The following is a 20,698-nucleotide window of genomic DNA, read 5'->3' as shown; positions in this document are numbered from 1 at the left end:
TGTCTCTGTCTGTCTGTCTGTCTGTCTGTCTGTCTGTTTCTGTCTGTCTGTCTGTCTGTCCTGTCTGTCCTGTCTGTCTCTGTCTGTCTGTCTGTCTGTCTTTCTCTCTCTCTCTCTCTCTATTTCTCTCCCTCTCTCTCTTTCTCTCTCCCCCTCTCTCTCTGTCTCTATCTCTCGCCCACCCACCCCTCTCTCTTTCTCTTTCTCTTTCTCTTTCTCTTTCTCTCTCCCCTATTTATGTCTCTCTCTCTCCCCTTCCTCTCTCTCCCCCGCTCTCTTCCTCTCCCCCTCTTTCTTTTGCCCCATTCTGTACCACTCCTCCCCATCTATCTCGCCCCCTCTCTCTCTCCCTCCCCCACCCACCCTCTTCTCTCTCTCTCCTCCAGTGTATCAGGCCGCAACACAACTATCTCCCCTGAATGAATGAATCCAGTCTATCAGGCCCGAACACAACTATCTCCCCTGAATGAATGAATCCAGTCTATCAGGCCCGCAACACAACTCCCCTGATCTCCCAGGCAGCAACACAACTGAATGAATGAATCCAGTCTATCAGGCAGCAACACAACTATCTCCCCTGAATGAATGAATCCAGTCTATCAGGCCCGAACACAACTATCTCCCCTGAATGAATGAATCCAGTCTATCAGGCCCGCAACACAACTATCTCCCCTGAATGAATGAATCCAGTCTCTCAGGCCGCATCTCATTTATGAGAAGGTTTTAGGACGGAGAGTGAGTCTTAGGAAATTATACACTCTGCGTACCAAATGGCACCCTATTCCCTATATAGTGCACTATGGGCCCTGGTCAAAAGTAGTGCATTATATAGGGGAAAGGGTGCCATTTGGGACACAGACAGACTGTGTTTCTGACATCTTCCTTGTGTTATGTCAGATACCATGTGGGGAAGAGATATAGTGTCCCGTCGTCACTGAGGGATCTGTCTTCATTCTTTCTCTTTTATCTCTGTGACAAGCTGACAGTGATATTTTGGGACCTGAGACACATCTCCTGATAATTGGTTCCCGTCGCCCGTCACCTGAGGGGAGAGTGTGAGCCGTTGCTCTGGCACTTCCGTCACCTGTCACCTCTACAGGTGAGCTAAAGACCAGCCTCAGCCTGTCAGCTGGGACTAATGTCCATGATCTGGGTCCGTACCAAATGGCGCCCGCTTCCCTTTTTATAGTGCACTACTTTGACCAGAGCCCTATGGGCCCTATTCCCTTTTATAGTGCACTACATTTGACCAGAGCCCTATGGGCCCTATTCCCTTTATAGTGCACTACATTTGACCAGAGCCCTATGGGCCCTATTCCCTTTATAGTGCACTACATTTGACATATGGGCCCTATTCCCTTTATAGGCCCTATTCCCTTTATAGTGCTACATTTGACCAGAGCCCTATGGGCCCTATTCCCTTTATAGTGGGCCCTATGGGCTATTCCCTTTATAGTGCACTACTTTGACCAGAGCCCTATGGGCCCTATTCCCTTTACATTTGACCAGAGCCCTATGGGCCCTATTCCCTTTATAGTGCACTACATTTGACCAGAGCCCTATGGGCCCTATTCCCTTTATAGTGCACTACTTTGACCAGAGCCCTATGGGCCCTATTCCCTTTATAGTGCACTACTTTGACCAGAGCCCTATGGGCCCTATTCCCTTTATATTGCACTACATTTGACCAGAGCCCTATGGGCCCTATTTCCTTTATAGTGCACTACGTTGACCAGAGCCCCATGGGCCTTATTCCCTTTATAGATCGGGATACGGCCGGGAGAAGGTTGGGAGAAACAAATATCTATTGGTTTGGTGCTCGCCTGTCAGTGTCTTGTTATTGGTGTCTATTGGAGTCTTTTGTTGACCGGTGTGACTGACTGAGGGGTTTGGACCTGGCTATGCTGTGTGCTTAAAGACTGTGTTAGCCTACTGAGATAAAGCATGAGGTGTATCTCAGGGATCTAATGCAAGGCAAGGTTACTCATCTGTAGTAGCAATTAGATGGATGTTGATCCTTTCCTGTGATCCTTACAGTTCATTATATATGTTGAAGACGTGCTGATAAACTTTACAGTTCATTATATATGTTGAAGACGTGCTGATAAACTTTACAGTTCATTATATATGTTGAAGAGGTGCTGATAAACTTTACAGTTCATTAAATATGTTGAAGACGTGCTGATAAACTTTACAGTTCATTAAATATGTTGAAGAGGTGCTGATAAACTTTACAGTTCATTATATATGTTGAAGACGTGCTGATAAACTTTACAGTTCATTATATATGTTGAAGACGTGCTGATAAACTTTACAGTTCATTAAATATGTTGAAGAGGTGCTGATAAACTTTACAGTTCATTATATATGTTGAAGACGTGCTGATAAACTTTACAGTTCATTAAATATGTTGAAGACGTGCTGATAAACTTTACAGTTCATTAAATATGTTGAAGACGTGCTGATAAACTTTACAGTTCATAATGCATGTTGAAAATCAGCTGATCAACTTTACAGTTCATTATATACAGTGGGGCAAAAAAGTATTTAGTCAGCCACCAATTGTGCAAGTTCTCCCACTTAAAAAGATGAGAGAGGCCTGTAATTTTCATCATAGGTACACTTCAACTATGTCAGACAAAATGAGAAAAAAAATCCAGAAAATCACATTGTAGGATTTTTTATGAATTTATTTGCAAATTATGGTGGAAAATAAGTATTTGGTCAATAACAAAAGTTTATCTCAATACTTTGTTATATTCCCTTTGTTGGCAATGACAGAGGTCAAACATTTTCTGTAAGTCTTCACAAGGTTTTCACACATTGTTGCTGGTATTTTGGCCCATTCCTCCATGCAGATCTCCTCTAGAGCAGTGATGTTTTGGGGCTGTTGCTGGGCAACACGGACTTTCAACTCCCTCCAAAGATTTTCTATGGAGTTGAGATCTGGAGACTGGCTAGGCCACTCCAGGACCTTGAAATGCTTCTTACGAAGCCACTCCTTCGTTGCCCGGGCGCTGTGTTTGGGATCATTGTCATGCTGAAAGACCCAGCCACGTTTCATCTTCAATGCCCTTGCTGATGGTAGGCTTTGTTACTTTGGTCCCAGCTCTCTGCAGGTCATTCACTAGGTCCCCTCTGTGTGGTTCTGGGATTTTTGCTCACCGTTCTTGGGATCATTTTGACCCCACTTTGTGAGATCTTGCGTGGAGCCCCAGATCGAGGGAGATTATCAGTGGTCTTGTATGTCTTCCATTTCCTAATAATTGCTCCCACAGTTGATTTCTTCAAACCAAGCTGCTTACCTATTGCGGATTCAGTCTTCCCAGCCTGGTGCAGGTCTACAATTTTGTTTCTGGTGTCCTTTGACAGCTCTTTGGTCTTGGTCATAGTGGAGTTTGGAGTGTGACTGTTGTGAGGTTGTGGACAGGTGTCTTTTATACTGATAACAAGTTCAAACAGGTGCCATTAATACAGGTAACGAGTGGAGGACAGAGGAGCCTCTTAAATAAGTAGTTACAGGTCTGTGAGAGCCAGAAATCTTGCTTGTTTGTAGGTGACCAAATACTTATTTTCCACCATAATTTGCAAATAAATTCATTAAAAATCCTACAATGTGATTTTCTGGAGAATTTTTTATCTAATTTCTAATAAATATGTTGAAGACCTGCTGATAAACTTTACAGTTCAGTATGATGAAGATCAGCTGATAAACTTTACAGTTCAGTATGTTGAAGATCAGCTGTTAAAAGCTTTTTACAGGTCAGAATGTTGAAGATCAGCTGTTAAAACTTTACAGTTCAGTATGTTGAAGATCAGCTGTTAAACTTTACAGTTCAGTATGTTGAAGATCAGCTGTTAAAACTTTACAGTTCAGTATGTTGAAGATCAGCTGTTAAAACTTTACAGTTCAGTATGTTGAAGATCAGCTGTTAAACTTTACAGTTCAGTATGTTGAAGATCAGCTGTGAAACTTTACAGTTCAGTATGTTGAAGATCAGCTGTGAAACTTTACATTTCAGTATGTTGAAGATCAGCTGATCAGTTCAGTATGTTGAAGATCAGCTTTTTACAGTTCAGTATGTTGAAGGTCAGCTGTGAAACTTTACAGTTCAGTATGTTGAAGATCAGCTGAAAACTCAACAGCTTTAACTTTAGTTCAGTATGTTGAAGTTCAGCTGTTAAACTTTACAGTTCAGAATGTTGAAGATCAGCTGTTCAACTTTACAGTTCAGTATGTTGAAGATCAGCTGTTAAACTTTACAGTTCAGTATGTTGAAGATCAGCTGTTAAATTTTACAGTTCAGTATGTTGAAGATCAGCTGTTAAACTTTACAGTTCAGTATGTTGAAGATCAGCTGTTCAACTTTACAGTTCAGTATGTTGAAGATCAGCTGTTAAACTTTACAGTTCAGTATGTTGAAGATCAGCTGTTAAACTTTACAGTTCAGTATGTTGAAGATCAGCTGTTAAACTTTACAGTTCAGTATGTTGAAGATCAGCTGTTAAAATTTTACAGTTCAGTATGTTGAAGATCAGCTGTTAAAACTTTACAGTTCAGTATGTTGAAGATCAGCTGTTAAAACTTTACAGTTCAGTATGTTGAAGATCAGCTGTTAAACTTTACAGTTCAGTATGTTGAAGATCAGCTGTGAAACTTTACAGTTCAGTATGTTGAAGATCAGCTGTTCAACTTTACAGTTCAGTATGTTGAAGATCAGCTGATCAACTTTACAGTTCAGTATGTTGAAGATCAGCTGTTAAACTTTACAGTTCAGAATGTTGAAGATCAGCTGTTAAACTTTACAGTTCAGTATGTTGAAGATCAGCTGTTCAACTTTACAGTTCAGTATGTTGAAGATCAGCTGTTAAACTTTACAACTTTACAAACTTTACAGTTCAGTATGTTGAAGATCAGCTGTTAAACTTTACTTCAGTATGTTGAAGATCAGCTGTTCAGTAGTATGTTGAAGAAAACTCAGCTGTTAAACTTTACAGTTCAGTATGTTGAAGATCAGCTGTTAAACTTTACAGTTCAGTATGTTGAAGATCAGCTGTTAAACTTTACAGTTCAGTATGTTGAAGATCAGCTGTTAAACTTTACAGTTCAGTATGTTGAAGATCAGCTGATCAACTTTACAGTTCAGTATGTTGAAGATCAGCTGTTAAACTTTACAGTTCAGTATGTTGAAGATCAGCTGTTAAACTTTACAGTTCAGTATGTTGAAGATCAGCTGTTAAACTTTACAGTTCAGTATGTTGAAGATCAGCTGTTAAACTTTACAGTTCAGTATGTTGAAGATCAGCTGTTAAACTTTACAGTTCAGTATGTTGAAGATCAGCTGTTAAACTTTAAAGTATGTTGAAGATCAGCTGTTTTACAGTTCAGTATGTTGAAGATCAGCTGTTAAACTTTACAGTTCAGTATGTTGAAGATCAGTATAAACTGTTCAGTATGTTGAAGATCAGCTGTTAAACAGTTCAGTATGTTGAAGATCAGCTGTTCAACTTTACAGTTCAGTATGTTGAAGATCAGCTGTTCAACTTTACAGTTCAGTATGTTGAAGATCAGCTGTTCAACTTTACAGTTCAGTATGTTGAAGATCAGCTGTTAAACTTTACAGTTCAGTATGTTGAAGATCAGCTGTTAAACTTTACAGTTCAGTATGTTGAAGATCAGCTGTTAAACTTTACAGTTCAGTATGTTGAAGATCAGCTGTTCAACTTTACAGTTCAGTATGTTGAAGATCAGCTGTTAAACTTTACAGTTCAGAATGTTGAAGATCAGCTGTTAAACTTTACAGTTCAGTATGTTGAAGATCAGCTGTTAAACTTTACAGTTCAGTATGTTGAAGATCAGCTGTTAAACTTTACAGTTCAGAATGTTGAAGATCAGCTGTTAAACTTTAGTTCAGTATGTTGAAGATCAGCTGTTAAACTTTACAGTTCAGTATGTTGAAGATCAGCTGTTAAACTTTACAGTTCAGTATGTTGAAGATCAGCTGTTAAACTTTACAGTTCAGTATGTTGAGGATCAGCTGTTAAACTTTACAGTTCAGTATGTTGAAGATCAGCTGTTAAACTTTACAGCTGTCAGTAGTATGTTGAAGATCAGCTGTTAAACTTTACAGTTCAGTATGTTGAAGATCAGCTGTTAAGTTCAGTATGTTGAAAACTTTACTTTACAGTTCAGTATGTTGAAGATCAGCTGTTAAACTTTACAGTTCAGTATGTTGAAGATCAGCTGTTCATCAGCTGTTAAAACTTTACAGTTCAGTATGTTGATCAGATCAGCTGTGTTGAAATCAGCTGTTACAGTTCAGTATGTTGAAGATCAGCTGTTAAACTTTACAGTTCAGTATGTTGAAGATCAGCTGTTAAACTTTACAGTTCAGTATGTTGAAGATCAGCTGTTAAACTTTACAGTTCAGTATGTTGAAGATCAGCTGTTAAACTTTACAGTTCAGTATGTTGAAGATCAGCTGTTTAAACTTTACAGTTCAGTATGTTGAAGATCAGCTGTTAAACTTTACAGTTCAGTATGTTGAAGATCAGCTGTTAAACTTTACAGTTCAGTATCAGTTGAAGTATCAGCTGTTAAACTTTACAGTTCAGTATGTTGAAGATCAGCTGTTAAACTTTACAGTTCAGTATGTTGAAGATCAGCTGTTAAACTTTACAGTTCAGTATGTTGAAGTTCAGCTGTTAAACTTTACAGTTCAGTATGTTGAAGATCAGCTGTTGAAGATCTGTTAAACTTTACAGTTCAGTATGTTGAAGATCAGCTGTTAAACTTTACAGTTCAGTATGTTGAAGATCAGCTTTAAACACAGTTCAGTATGTTGAAAATCAGCTGTTAAACTTTACAGTTTAAACTTTACAGTAGTGTTGAAGATCAGCTGTTAAACTTTACAGTTCAGTATGTTGAAGATCAGCTGTTCAACTATTCAGTATGAAGATCAGCTGTTAAACTTTACAGTTCAGTATGTTGAAGATCAGCTGTTAAACTTTACAGTTCAGTATGTTGAAGATCAGCTGTTTAAACTTTACAGTTCAGTATGTTGAGGATCAGCTGTTAAACTTTACAGTTCAGTATGTTGAAGATCAGCTGTTAAACTTTACAGTTCAGTATGTTGAAGATCAGCTGTTAAACTTTACAAGTTCAGTATGTTGAAGATCAGCTGTTTAAACTTTACAGTTCAGTATGTTGAAGATCAGCTGTTAAACTTTACAGTTCAGTATGTTGAAGATCAGCTGTTAAACTTTACAGTTCAGTATGTTGAAGATCAGCTGTTAAACTTTACAGGTCAGTATGTTGAAGATCAGCTGTTAAACTTTACAGTTCAGTATGTTGAAGGATCAGCTGTTATCAGCTGTTAAACTTTACAAGTTCAGTATGTTGAGGATCAGCTGTTTAAACTTTACAGTTCAGTATGTTGAGGATCAGCTGTTAAACTTTACAGTTCAGTATGTTGAAGATCAGCTGTTAAACTTTACAGGTCAGTATGTTGAAGATCAGCTGTTAAAACTTTACAGTTCAGTATGTTGAGGATCAGCTGTTTAAACTTTACAGTTCAGTATGTTGAAGATCAGCTGTTAAACTTTACAGTTCAGTATGTTGAAGATCAGCTGTTAAACTTTAAAACTTTAGTCAGTATGTTGAAGATCAGCTATGTTCAGTATGTTGAGATCAGCTGTTTAAACTTTACAGTTAAAAGATCAGCTTTAAACAAGTTCAGTATGTTGAAGATCAGCTGTTAAACTTTACAGTTCAGTATGTTGAAGATCAGCTGTTAAACTTTACAGTTCAGTATGATGAAGATCAGCTGTTAAACTTTACAGTTCAGTATGTTGAAGATCAGCTGTTAAACTTTACAGGTCAGTATGTTGAAGATCAGCTGTTAAAATTTAACAAGTTCAGTATTTTTTGTGGGCACTATGGCCATCTGATCATTTATCACTCCAGTGTTAATCTGCAAAATTGTAATTATTCGCCTACCTCCTCATGCCTTTTGCACACAATGTATATAGACTCCACTTTTTTTTCCTATTCTGTTATTGACTTATTAATTGTTTACTCCATGTGTAACTCTGTGTTGTCTGTTCACACTGCTATGCTTTATCTTGGACAGGTCGCAGTTGCAAATGAGAACTTGTTCTCAACTAGCCTACCTGGTTAAATAAAGGTGAAATAAAAAATAAACTGGAATCAAGAAAGGAATTATTTGGGACCCGAAGGCAGAGCTACTCAATACCACACACACACACACACACACACACACACACACACACACACACACACACACACACACACACACACACACACACACACACACACACACACACACACACACACACACACACACACACACACACACACACACACACAAGCTCAAAAAGACGGACACACACACACACACACATCACAAATTGGCTTCAGCAGCCAGCCCGGCAGACAGGAGCTGGCAGGTGTGATTGGCATATGGTGAAGTTGTGATTGATGGACTCTAGTAAAAAGCCACACCTGCAGGAGCTAGACGTCTTCCATGAGTCCCAAATGGAACCCTATCCTATGGAACCCAAGGCCCATAGGGTCCTGTTCAAACGTAGTGCACTGTATAGGGACTAGGGTTCCATTTGGGAAGCATCCCTTGTTAATACTCATGGGACCAATAAAGAGTTCAGCACGCTTTAACAAGATTGACACAAATGCTATGAGACCTACTCTATACAGTTCAGATCCCGTTTTCTTACGTTACAAACCGTATTCTCATAAAATAGACACACTGTTATCCCATAATAACAAAGCTAACAAAAGTATTCAGATCCTTTGCTATGATCCTTCCTGTTTGGCCCTGTTTGGCCCTGTCCGGGGTGACCCCTTCTGTCTCAGCCTCCAGTATTTATGCTGCAGTAGTTTATGTGTCGGGGGCTGGGGTCAGTTTGTTATATCTGGAGTACTTCTCCTGTCCTATTCGGTGTCCTGTGTGAATTTAAGTGTGCTCTCTCTAATTCTCTCTTTCTCTCTTTCTCTCTCTCTCTCGGAGGACCTGAGCCCTTGGACCATGCCCCAAGACTACCTGACATGATGACTCCTTGCTGTCCCCAGTCCACCTGGCCGTGCTGCTGCTCCAGTTTCAACTGTTCTGCCTTGTTATTATTTGACCATGCTGGTCATTTATGAACATTTGAACATCTTGGTCATGTTCTGTTATAATCTCCACCCGGCACAGCCAGAAGAGGACTGGCCACCCCTCATAGCCTGGTTCCTCTCTAGGTTTCTAATCTCCACCAGGCACAGCCAGAAGAGGACTGGCCACCCCACATAGCCTGGTTCCTCTCTAGGTTTATAATCTCCACCCGGCACAGCCAGAAGAGGACTGGCCACCCCACATAGCCTGGTTCCTCTCTTGGTTTCTTCCTAGGTTTTGGCCTTTCTAGGGAGTTTTTAGCCACCGTGCTTCTACACCTGCATTGCTTGCTGTTTGGGGTTTTAGGCTGGGTTTCTGTACAGCACTTTGAGATATCAGCTGATGTACGAAGGGCTATATAAATACATTTGATTTTTGATTTGATTTGATTTGAGACTTTAACATTGATCTCAGTTGAGCTCGGGTGCATCCTGTTTCCATTTGATCATTGTTGAGATGTTTCTACAACTTGATTGGAGTCCACCTGTGGTAAGGACCTTGGTCAGAGAGGTGACCGAGAACCCAATGGTCACTCAGACAGAGCTCCAGAGTCCCTCTGTGGAGATGGGAGAACCTTCCAGAAGGACAACGATCTCTGCAGCACTCCACCAATCAGGCCTTAATGTTAGAGTGGCCAGACAGAAGCCACTCCTCAGTAAAAGGAACATAACATGACAGCCCACTTGGAATTTGCCTAAAGGCACCTAAAGGTCTCCGACCATGAGAAAAAAGATTCTCTGGTCTGATGAAACCAAGATTGAACTCTTTGGCCTGAATGCCAAGTGTCACATTTGGAGGAAACCTGGGACCATCCCTACGGTGAAGCATGGTGGCGGCAGCATCATAGGATGTTTTTCAGCGACAGGGACTAGGAGACCAGTCAGGATCGAGGGAAAGATGAATGGAGCAAAGTAAAGAGATATTGTTGATGAAAACCAGAGCTCTCAGAACCTCAGACTGGGGTGAAGGTTCACCTTCCAACAGGACAACGACCTTAAGCCGAGACAATGCAGGAGTGACTTCGGGACAAGTATCTAAATGTCCTTGAGTGGCCCAGCCAGAGCCCGGACTTGAACCTGATAGAAAATCTCTGGAAGGACCTGAGAATAGCTGTGCAGCGACGCTAACCATCCAACCTGACGGAGCTTGACAGGATTTGCAGGGAAGAATGGGTGAAACTCCCCAAATACAGGTGTGCCAAGCTTGTAGCATCATACCCAGGAAGACTAAAGGCTGTAATCGCTGCCAAAGGTGCTTCAACAAAGTACTGAGTAAAGGGTCTGAATTCTTATGTAAATGTGATATTTCATTTTTTTTTTTATTTAATAAATCTGCAAAAATGTATAAAAACCTGTTTTTGCTTTGTCATTTCAGGGTATTGTGTTTAGATTGATGAGGGGGAAAAACAATCTATTTTAGATTAAGGCTGAAACTGTGAAAATGTGGAAAAAGTCAAGGGGACATTCCTGCTTAAGGTGATATAGCATTTGGACAGTCCCTATAGTGTTTTATATCCCATTAGGAAATTCTGCTAGTCTCCCTATTACTTTATAGGGGGAATTCTGCCAGTCTCTATAGTGGTTTAAAGTGGGGATTCTGCCAGTCTCTATAGTGGTTTAAAGTGGGGATTCTGCCAGTCTCTATAGTGGTTTATAGGAGTCTCTATAGTGGTTTATAGGGGGAAATCTGCCAGTCTCTATAGTGGTTTATAGGGAATTCTGCCAGTCTCTATAATGGTTTAAAGTGGGGATTCTGCCAGTCTCTATAGTGGTTTATAGGGGGATTCTGCCAGTCTCTTCTCTATAGTGGTTTATAGGGAATTCTGCCAGTCTCTATAGTGGTTTAAAGTGGGGATTCTGCCAGTCTCTATAGTGGTTTATAGGGGAATTCTGCCAGTCTCTATAGTGGTTTAAAGTGGGGATTCTGCCAGTCTCTATAGTGGTTTATAGGGGGATTCTGCCAGTTTCTATAGTGGTTTAAAGTGGGGATTCTGCCAGTATCTATAGTGGTTTATAGGAGAATTCTGCCAGTCTCTATAGTGGTTTATAGGAGAATTCTGCCAGTCTCTATAGTGGTTTAAAGGAGAATTCTGCCAGTCTCTATAGTGGTTTAAAGTGGGGATTCTGCCAGTCTCTATAGTGGTTTATAGGAGAATTCTGCCAGTCTCTATAGTGGTTTAAAGTGGGGATTCTGCCAGTTTCTACAATGTTTTGTAGGGGGAATTCTTCCAGTATCCATATTGTTTTATAGGGAATTCTACCAGTGTCCACTGTGTTTTATAAGGGAATTCTGCCAGTGTCCATTGTCTTTTATAAGGGAATTCTGCCAGTTTCTATCATTTTTCAGTGGGAGAATATTGCCCGTCTCTAAAGGTTATATATATGATAAAAAATAGAAATAGTGACACGAGAATAAATAACAATAATGTGTATTAATAGTATTCAAAACATTTTATTTCTATGACAGACTGACCAGGTAAATCCCGGTGAAAGCTATGGTCCTTTATTGATGTCACTTGTTAAATCCACTTCATTCGGTGTCGATGAAGAGGAGGAGACAGGTTTAAGAAGGATTTTCAACCTTGAGACCATTGAGACATGTATTGGGTATGTGTGTTATTCAGAGGGTGAACGGGCAAGACAACATTTTGAAGTACAATTGAACTGGGGTATGGTAGTAGGCACCAGACGCACCGGTTTGAGTGTGTCAAGAACTGCAACGCTGTTGGGTTTTTCATGTTCATAGTTTCCTGTTTCCTGTTTCCTGTGTATCAAGAACGGTCCACCACCCAAAGGACATCCAGACAACTTGACACAACTCTGGGAAGCAGTGGAGTCAACATGGGTCAGCATCCCTGTTGAACCTTTACGTCACTTCATAGAGTCCATGCCCCCAGACAAATTGAGACTGTTCTCAGGGTAAAAGGGGCTACTACTCAATATTAGGAAGATGTTCCTAATGTTTTGTACACTCAGTGTAAAGGTAACAGTACCGAGTCAATGTACAGGGGGTACAAGGTAATTTAGGTACCTGTGTACAAATACAGTAGGTAGGTTTAAATTGACTAGTCAACAGGATAGGTAATAGACAGCAGGAGCAACGTACGTGTTGAGTATAAAAGTTTGTGTGTTTGTGTGTGTATGTGTGTGTTTGTGGGCGTATGTAATGTGTGTGTGTGTGCTGGAGTGTCAGTGTAAGTATGTGTGTGTGTGTGGGACAGTGGAATAAATAGTCCGCGAAGCCATTTTATTTTATGTAGCTATTTAGCAGTCTTGTTTAGCTGTCTTAGGGGGGGTAGAAGCTGTTCAGGGTAATGTTGGTTCCAGACTCGGTTCACTGGTTCTGCTTTCAGTGCGATAGCAGAGAGAAAAGTGCATGTCTTATTTGGCTGGAGTATTTGACAAGTGTTTTGCTTTGACGCGAGGTATTTAATTTGTCTGGTAAGGCTCCCGTCGCTGGGTAGCTCGCGGCTGGGTTTCCTTTTGTCATCCATGACAGTTTGCACATCTGTCGAGAGTCAGAGCCGACGTAGTTGGATTCGATCTTAGTCCCGTATTAAAGCTTGCCTACTTGACGGTCGTAGCAGGATGTCTTATAAGCTACCAGATTAGTGTCCTGCTTCTCACTGTGGGGACGATGTCGTCGAAGCACTTATTCATGAAGCAGGCGACTTATGTGGTAAACTCCTTGATGTTATCAGATGAATCCTGGAATATATTTTCCAGTCTGTGCTAGCGAAACAGTTCTGTAGCTTAGCATCCACTTCATCTGACCACTTCCCTCCTGAGTGCGTCACTGGTACTTCCTGTTTGAGTGTTTGCCTGTTAAGCAGGAAGTAGGAGGATAGAGTTATGATCTGATTTGCCAAAGGGAGGGCGATGGAGAGCCTTGTTTCTGTGTGTGGAGTAAAGGCGATCTTGGGTTGTGTCTCCTCTAGTTGTACAGGGGACATGCTGGTAGAAATTAGGTAAAATGGGCTTCCGTTTCCCACCTGGCCAACATCCAGTGAGATTGCAGAGTGCCAAAATCAAATACAGAAATACTCATAATAATTCAGAAAAGATACAACTATTTTTCATAGGTTTAAAGATGAACTTCTTGTGAATCCAACTACGGTGTCAGATTTCAAAAATGCTTTATGGCGAAAGCCTTACGATTATTTGAGAACATTGCCCAGCAGACAAATCATTACAAACAGTAACCAGTCAAGTAGAAGAGTTACACAAGTCAGAAATAGAGATAAAATTAACCACTTACCTTTGATGATCTTCATATGATTGCACTCAGAAGACGTGTTCAATACATTTTCAATACATTTTCCTTTTGTTCGATAAAGTCTCTTTATATCCAAAAACCTCTGTTTTCTTCAGTAATCCACAGGCTCAAACGCAGTCAAAACAGGCAGTCAAAAAATCCAAATAGTATCGGTAAAGTTCGTAGAAACATTTCAAACAATGTTCAAAATCAATCCTCAGGTTGTTTTAGCCTAAATTATCTATAATATTTCAACCGGACAATAACGTTGTCAATATAAAAGGTAAAAAGAAAGGCACTCTCTGGTCATGCGCATGAAAAAGCTCTGTGACACGGCAGGGTCCACTCATTCAGACTGGTCTTACTCCCTCATTTATAAGAATACAAGCCTGAAACAATTTCTAAAGACTGTTGACATCTAGTGGAAGGCATTTGAATTGCAAATTGAGTCCTAAGTCAATGGATACTGTAATGGCATTGAATAGAAAACTACAACAACAAAAATACTACTTCCTGAATGGATTTTCTCAGGTTTTCAGTTCTGTTATACTCACAAAACAGGTTTGGAAACTTTAGAGTGTTTTCTATCCAAATCTACCAATTATATGCATATCCTATCTTCTGGGCCTGAGTAGAAGGCAGTTTAATTTGGGCACGCTTTTCATCCAAAATTCCAAATGCTGCCCCCTACCCTAGAACAAATTCTTATTTTCAATGACAGCCTAGGAATAGCGGGTTAACTGCCTTGTTCAGGGGCAGAACGACAGTCAGCTTGGGGATTTTATCTTGCAACCTTTCAGTTACAAGTCCTACGCTCTAACCACTAGACCGGAAGTTTATGGCAGGACCCTTTGGCTATTGATCTCAGCACCTCGAATAAGCACATTATTTCACATTATTTCACCCCGGAGCCGGACTAGAGCTGTTGCTGTTGTATACATTGTACAAGCTGGCTAAGGCCTGGTCCGGAGACAGCAGAACGTTCAGATCTGCCGACTTGTTGAAGTACAAATTGTCATCCAAATCATGGTTAGAGATCGTGCTTCTGATGTCCAGAAGCTGTTTTCAGTCATATGAAAATGTTGGAGACGTTCTGAATAAAAAAAAGATAAGATAAGCTTTCAAAAAATGTTGGGCTGGTTCGGAGCCGTAAGACAGCTGCTGTAGTGCCATTCTTAACATAGTATGAGTGAAATTATATGGATGTTGCTGTAGTATCTCATCTCTCTTTGTCTTTCTCTATCTCTCCTTTGGAGACAAATTATATGGATGTTTGTATAGAATCCCGTCTCTCTTTGTCTCTCTCTGTTGCTCTCTCTGAGAAACGATATGGACGTTTATATAGATTCTCATCTCTCTCTCTCTGAGACATATTACATAAAGGTTTGTATAGTATCTTGGGGTTTGTTCAATTCTCCTATTCCCTGGTATTTATGAATTCAATGTACATTGATGCAAAGTTAATACTCTCCTGATAAAATGAGCAATGTTATTCATATATTATAATCTTTCGAATGTTAATATGAAAAGAATATCCCACCTGACTCGAGACCTTTTCTCTGTCTCCTTGAGAGTGCTTAGCAGTCTTAGAGCTGGGACCAAACCACCATAGATAGTGTGACTCTGGAGAGGTTCTGAAATGTCATCTTTAATGCGCAGAAAGACATGCGGAGGAGCTAGGGCTTGTGGTTAGAGCTCGGGGATAAAGGAACAGTCACTACCCGAAGACAAATAAGAATGATAAAAGCTGCACGAGGTCACCGTGATCAGGTATAAGATAAACAACGAAATCTAGTACGGCATAGATCACAAAAATAGTTTAAAAACTATACCTGGAGTTCAACCTTATTCCATCAGTAGTTTAAAACTAGAGAGATTGACTCAGTATTGGTCTACACCCTATTCCTTGTACAGCTCCGTCCGATAGCATTCATACAGCGTGACATATTCCACGTTTTGCTTTTGTTACAGCCTGAATTCAAAACGGATTAAATACATGTTTTTTTTCCCTCACCCATCTATACACAATAGCCCATAATGACAAGGTTAATATGTGTTTTTAGAATATTTTGCAAATGTATTATAAATTAAATACAGAAATACTGTATCGAATTTACATTCCTGAGTCAATGCTTTGTAGAAGCAGCTATGGTGGTGATTACAGCTTTGAGTCGTCTTCAGTATGTTGGTAAAGGCTTTGAGTCGTCTTCAGTATGTCTGGATCAGCTTTGAGTCGTCTTCAGTATGTCTGTAAAGGCTTTGAGTCGTCTTCAGTATGTCCGCAAAGGCTTTGAGTCGTCTTCAGTATGTCTGTAAAGGCTTTGAGTCGTCTTCAGTATGTCTGGATCAGCTTTGAGTCGTCTTCAGTATGTCTGTAAAGGCTTTGAGTCGTCTTCAGTATGTCTGTAACAGCTTTGAGTCGTCTTCAGTATGTCTGTAAAGGCTTTGAGTCATCTTCAGTATGTCTGTAAAGGCTTTGAGTCATCTTCAGTATGTCTGTAAAGGCTTTGAGTCGTCTTCAGTATGTCTGTAAAGGCTTTGAGTCGTCTTCAGTATGTCTGTAACAGCTTTGAGTCGTCTTCAGTATGTCTGTAAAGGCTTTGAGTCATCTTCAGTATGTCTGTAAAGGCTTTGAGTCATCTTCAGTATGTCTGGATCAGCTTTGAGTCGTCTTCAGTATGTCTGTAAAGGCTTTGAGTCGTCTTCAGTTTGTCTGGATCAGCTTTGAGTCGTCTTCAGTGTGTCTGGATCAGCTTTGAGTCGTCTTCAGTATGTCTTTAAATGCTTTGAGTCGTCTTCAGTATGTCTGGATCAGCTTTGAGTCATCTTCAGTATGTCTGGATCAGCTTTGAGTTGTCTTCAGTATGTCTGTAAAGGCTTTGAGTCATCTTCAGTATGTCTGGATCAGCTTTGAGTCATCTTCAGTATGTCTGCAAAGGCTTTGAGTCGTCTTCAGTATGTCTGGATCAGCTTTGAGTCGTCTTCAGTATGTCTGCAAAGGCTTTGAGTCATCTTCAGTATGTCTGTATCAGCTTTGAGTCGTCTTCAGTATGTCTGTATCAGCTTTGAGTCGTCTTCAGTATGTCTGTAAAGGCTTTGAGTCGTCTTCAGTATGTCTGGATCAGCTTTGAGTCGTCTTCAGTATGTCTGGATCAGCTTTGAGTCGTCTTCAGTATGTCTGGATCAGCTTTGAGTCATCTTCAGTATGTCTGGATCAGCTTTGAGTTGTCTTCAGTATGTCTGTAAAGGCTTTGAGTCGTCTTCAGTATGTCTGTAAAGGCTTTGAGTCGTCTTCAGTATGTCTGGATCAGCTTTGAGTCGTCTTCAGTATGTCTGGATCAGCTTTGAGTCGTCTTCAGTATGTCTGGATCAGCTTTGAGTCGTCTTCAGTATGTCTGTAAAGGCTTTGAGTCGTCTTCAGTATGTCTGTAACAGCTTTGAGTCGTCTTCAGTATGTCTGTAAAGGCTTTGAGTCATCTTCAGTATGTCTGGATCAGCTTTGAGTCGTCTTCAGTATGTCTGTAAAGGCTTTGAGTCGTCTTCAGTTTGTCTGGATCAGCTTTGAGTCGTCTTCAGTGTGTCTGGATCAGCTTTGAGTCATCTTCAGTATGTCTTTAAAGGCTTTGAGTCGTCTTCAGTATATCTGGATCAGCTTTGAGTCGTTTTCAGTATGTCTGTAAAGGCTTTGAGTCGTCTTCAGTATGTCTGGATCAGCTTTGAGTCGTCTTCAGTATGTCTGGATCAGCTTTGAGTCGTCTTCAGTATGTCTGTAAAGGCTTTGAGTCGTCTTCAGTATGTCTGGATCAGCTTTGAGTCGTCTTCAGTATGTCTGTAAAGGCTTTGAGTCGTCTTCAGTATGTCTGGATCAGCTTTGAGTCGTCTTCAGTATGTCTGTATCAGCTTTGAGTCGTCTTCAGTATGTCTGTAAAGGCTTTGAGTCGTCTTCAGTATGTCTGGATCAGCTTTGAGTCGTCTTCAGTATGTCTGGATCAGCTTTGAGTTGTCTTCAGTATGTCTGTAAAGGCTTTGAGTCATCTTCAGTATGTCTGGATCAGCTTTGAGTCGTCTTCAGTATGTCTGTAAAGGCTTTGAGTCGTCTTCAGTATGTCTGCAAAGGCTTTGAGTCATCTTCAGTATGTCTGGATCAGCTTTGAGTCGTCTTCAGTATGTCTGGATCAGCTTTGAGTTGTCTTCAGTATGTCTGTAAAGGCTTTGAGTCATCTTCAGTATGTCTGTAAAGGCTTTGAGTCGTCTTCAGTATGTCTGTAAAGGCTTTGAGTCGTCGTCAGTATGTCTGTAAAGGCTTTGAGTCGTCTTCAGTATGTCTGTAAAGGCTTTGAGTCGTCTTCAGTATGTCTGTAAAGGCTTTGAGTCGTCTTCAGTATGTCTGTAAAGGCTTTAAGTCGTCTTCAGTATGTCTGTAAAGGTTTTGAGTCGTCCTCAGTATGTCTGTAAAGGTTTTGAGTCGTATTCAGTATGTCTGTAAAGGCTTTGAGTCGTCTTCAGTATGTCTGTAAAGGGTTTGAGTCGTCTTCAGTATGTCTGTAAAGGCTTTGAGTCGTCTTCAGTATGTCTGGATCAGCTTTGAGTCGTCTTCAGTATGTCTGTAAAGGCTTTGAGTCGTCTTCAGTATGTCTGGATCAGCTTTGAGTCGTCTTCAGTATGTCTGTATCAGCTTTGAGTCGGCTTCAGTATGTCTGTAAAGGCTTTGAGTCGTCTTCAGTATGTCTGGATCAGCTTTGAGTCGTCTTCAGTATGTCTGCATCAGCTTTGAGTTTGTCTTCAGTATGTCTGTAAAGGCTTTGAGTCATCTTCAGTATGTCTGGATCAGCTTTGAGTCATCTTCAGTATGTCTGCAAAGGCTTTGAGTCGTCTTCAGTATGTCTGGATCAGCTTTGAGTCGTCTTCAGTATGTCTGCAAAGGCTTTGAGTCATCTTCAGTATGTCTGGATCAGCTTTGAGTCGTCTTCAGTATGTCTGTATCAGCTTTGAGTCGTCTTCAGTATGTCTGTAAAGGCTTTGAGTCGTCTTCAGTATGTCTGGATCAGCTTTGAGTCATCTTCAGTATGTCTGGATCAGCTTTGAGTTGTCTTCAGTATGTCTGTAAAGGCTTTGAGTCATCTTCAGTATGTCTGTAAAGGCATTGAGTCGTCTTCAGTATGTCTGTAAAGGCTTTGAGTCGTCTTCAGTATGTCTGTAAAGGCTTTGAGTCGTCTTCAGTATGTCTATAAAGGTTTTGAGTCGTCCTCAGTATGTCTGTAAAGGGTTTGAGTCGTCTTCAGTATGTCTGTAAAGGCTTTGAGTCGTCTTCAGTATGTCTGGATCAGCTTTGAGTCGTCTTCAGTATGTCTGTAAAGGCTTTGAGTCGTCTTCAGTATGTCTGGATCAGCTTTGAGTCGTCTTCAGTATGTCTGTATCAGCTTTGAGTCGGCTTCAGTATGTCTGTATCAGCTTTGAGTCGTCTTCAGTATGTCTGTAAAGGCTTTGAGTCGTCTTCAGTATGTCTGTAAAGGCTTTGAGTCGTCTTCAGTATGTCTGTAACAGCTTTGAGTCGTCTTCAGTATGTCTGTAAAGGCTTTGAGTCATCTTCAGTATGTCTGTAAAGGCTTTGCAGACCTGGATTTCGGGATTTTCTCCCATTCTACCTTGCAGATTTTCTCAAGCTCTATTAAGTTAGATGGGGAGCGGTGAACAGCAATCTTCAAGTCTTTGCACAGATTTTAAATTGGATTCAAGTCTTTGCTTTGGCTGGGCCACTCAAGGACTTTGACATTCTTGTTCTGAAGGCCATTCCAGCGTTGCTTTGAACTTCGTCCCCAGTATAAAAGGTCGTTTGCTCTCTGAAGCAGATTCACATCAAGGATTTGCCTCTATTTGGCATCATTCATTGTTCCCTCGAGCCTCACTAGTTTCCCAGTCCCTGCTGTTGAAAAGCCTCCCCATAGCATGATGCTGCCACCGCCATGCTTCACGGTAGGGATGGTGTTAGGTGAGTAATGAGCTGTGCCTGGTTTTCTCCAGACATATGGTGTTGCATTCAGGCCAAAGAGTAAATTTTTTATTTCTTCAGACCACAGTATCTTTTGCCTTATGGCCTGAATCTTTCAAGTGCCTTTTTTGTTCATCTCCAGGCATGCTGTCATGAGCCTTTTTTCTCAGGAGTGGATTCCCTCTGGCCGCTCTGCCATGAAGCCCAGATTGGTGAAGTGCTGTAGAGACTGTTATCCTTCTGACAGGTTCTCCCATCGCAGCCAAGTATCTAGGTAGTTCTGTCAGAGTGGTCATTGGGTTCTTGGTCACCTCCCTGACCAAGGTCCTTCTTGCCTGGTTGCTCAGTTTGGTCGGATAACCGGCTCTAGGCAGAGTATTTTTTTCCTTTCAATTTCCCAATGATGGAGACCACTGATCTCTTGGAAACTTTCAACACTCTAGAAATGGTTTTAATACCCTTCCCTAAATATATACCTCACCACAATTCTCAGAGATCTACAGACAGTTCCTCAGACTTAATGGTATAGTTTCTGCTCTGACATACGCTGTCAACTGTGGGACCTTATATAGACAGGTGTGTTTCTTTCTAAAATCATGTTCAAACAATTCATTTGGCCACAGGTGGTCTCCATTCAAGTTGTATCGACATCTCAAGGATGATGAAAGGAAATTGGATTGAATTTGGAGTGTGCTAGCATAGGGGTGTGAATATTTATGTAAATTCCTCATTTCTGCATTTCAATTTTCAAAAAAATCAGCAAACATTTTGAAAACGATGTTTTCACTTTGTCATTGTGTTGTATTATGTGTAGATGGGTATGCTTTCTGAAGGCACTGTATCTGGTCAAACATAGTGCACTACTTAGAGAATAGGGTGCTCTGGTCAAACATAGTGCACTACTTAGGGAATAGGGTGCTCTGGTCAAACATAGTGCACTACTTAGGGAATAGGGTGCTCTGGTCAAACATAGTGCACTACTTAGGGAATAGGGTGCTCTGGTCAAACATAGTGCACTACTTAGGGAATAGGGTGCTCTGGTCAAACATAGTGCACTACTTAGGGAATAGGGTGCTCTGGTCAAACATAGTGCACTACTTAGGGAATAGGGTGCTCTGGTCAAACATAGTGCACTACTTAGGGAATAGGGTGCTCTGGTCAAACATAGTGCACTACTTAGGGAATAGGGTGCTCTGGTCAAACATAGTGCACTACTTAGGGAATAGGGTGCTCTGGTCAAACATAGTGCACTACTTAGGGAATA

The 20,698-nt window shown here is 40.8% G+C and overlaps 1 long non-coding RNA gene across 1 annotated transcript in view; it reads left to right on the top strand.

Moving 5' to 3' along the window:
• The first annotated feature begins 536 nt into the window (after positions 1 to 536).
• The window catches only part of LOC127908903 (uncharacterized), a 215,655-nt gene continuing 195,493 nt past the window's right edge, over positions 537 to 20,698 (top strand). Inside the window, exons 1-2 of the long non-coding RNA XR_008068981.1 lie at positions 537 to 1,099; positions 9,048 to 9,277. This is a non-coding gene — a long non-coding RNA (uncharacterized LOC127908903). The remainder of the gene's footprint in view (positions 1,100 to 9,047; positions 9,278 to 20,698) is intronic.

This window comes from Oncorhynchus keta, chromosome 18 (assembly GCF_023373465.1).
Source record: "Oncorhynchus keta strain PuntledgeMale-10-30-2019 chromosome 18, Oket_V2, whole genome shotgun sequence".
Lineage (NCBI taxonomy): Eukaryota > Metazoa > Chordata > Actinopteri > Salmoniformes > Salmonidae > Oncorhynchus > Oncorhynchus keta.
The sequence above is the reverse complement of the archived record's forward strand: the minus strand, read 5'-3'. Positions and strand labels throughout refer to the sequence as shown.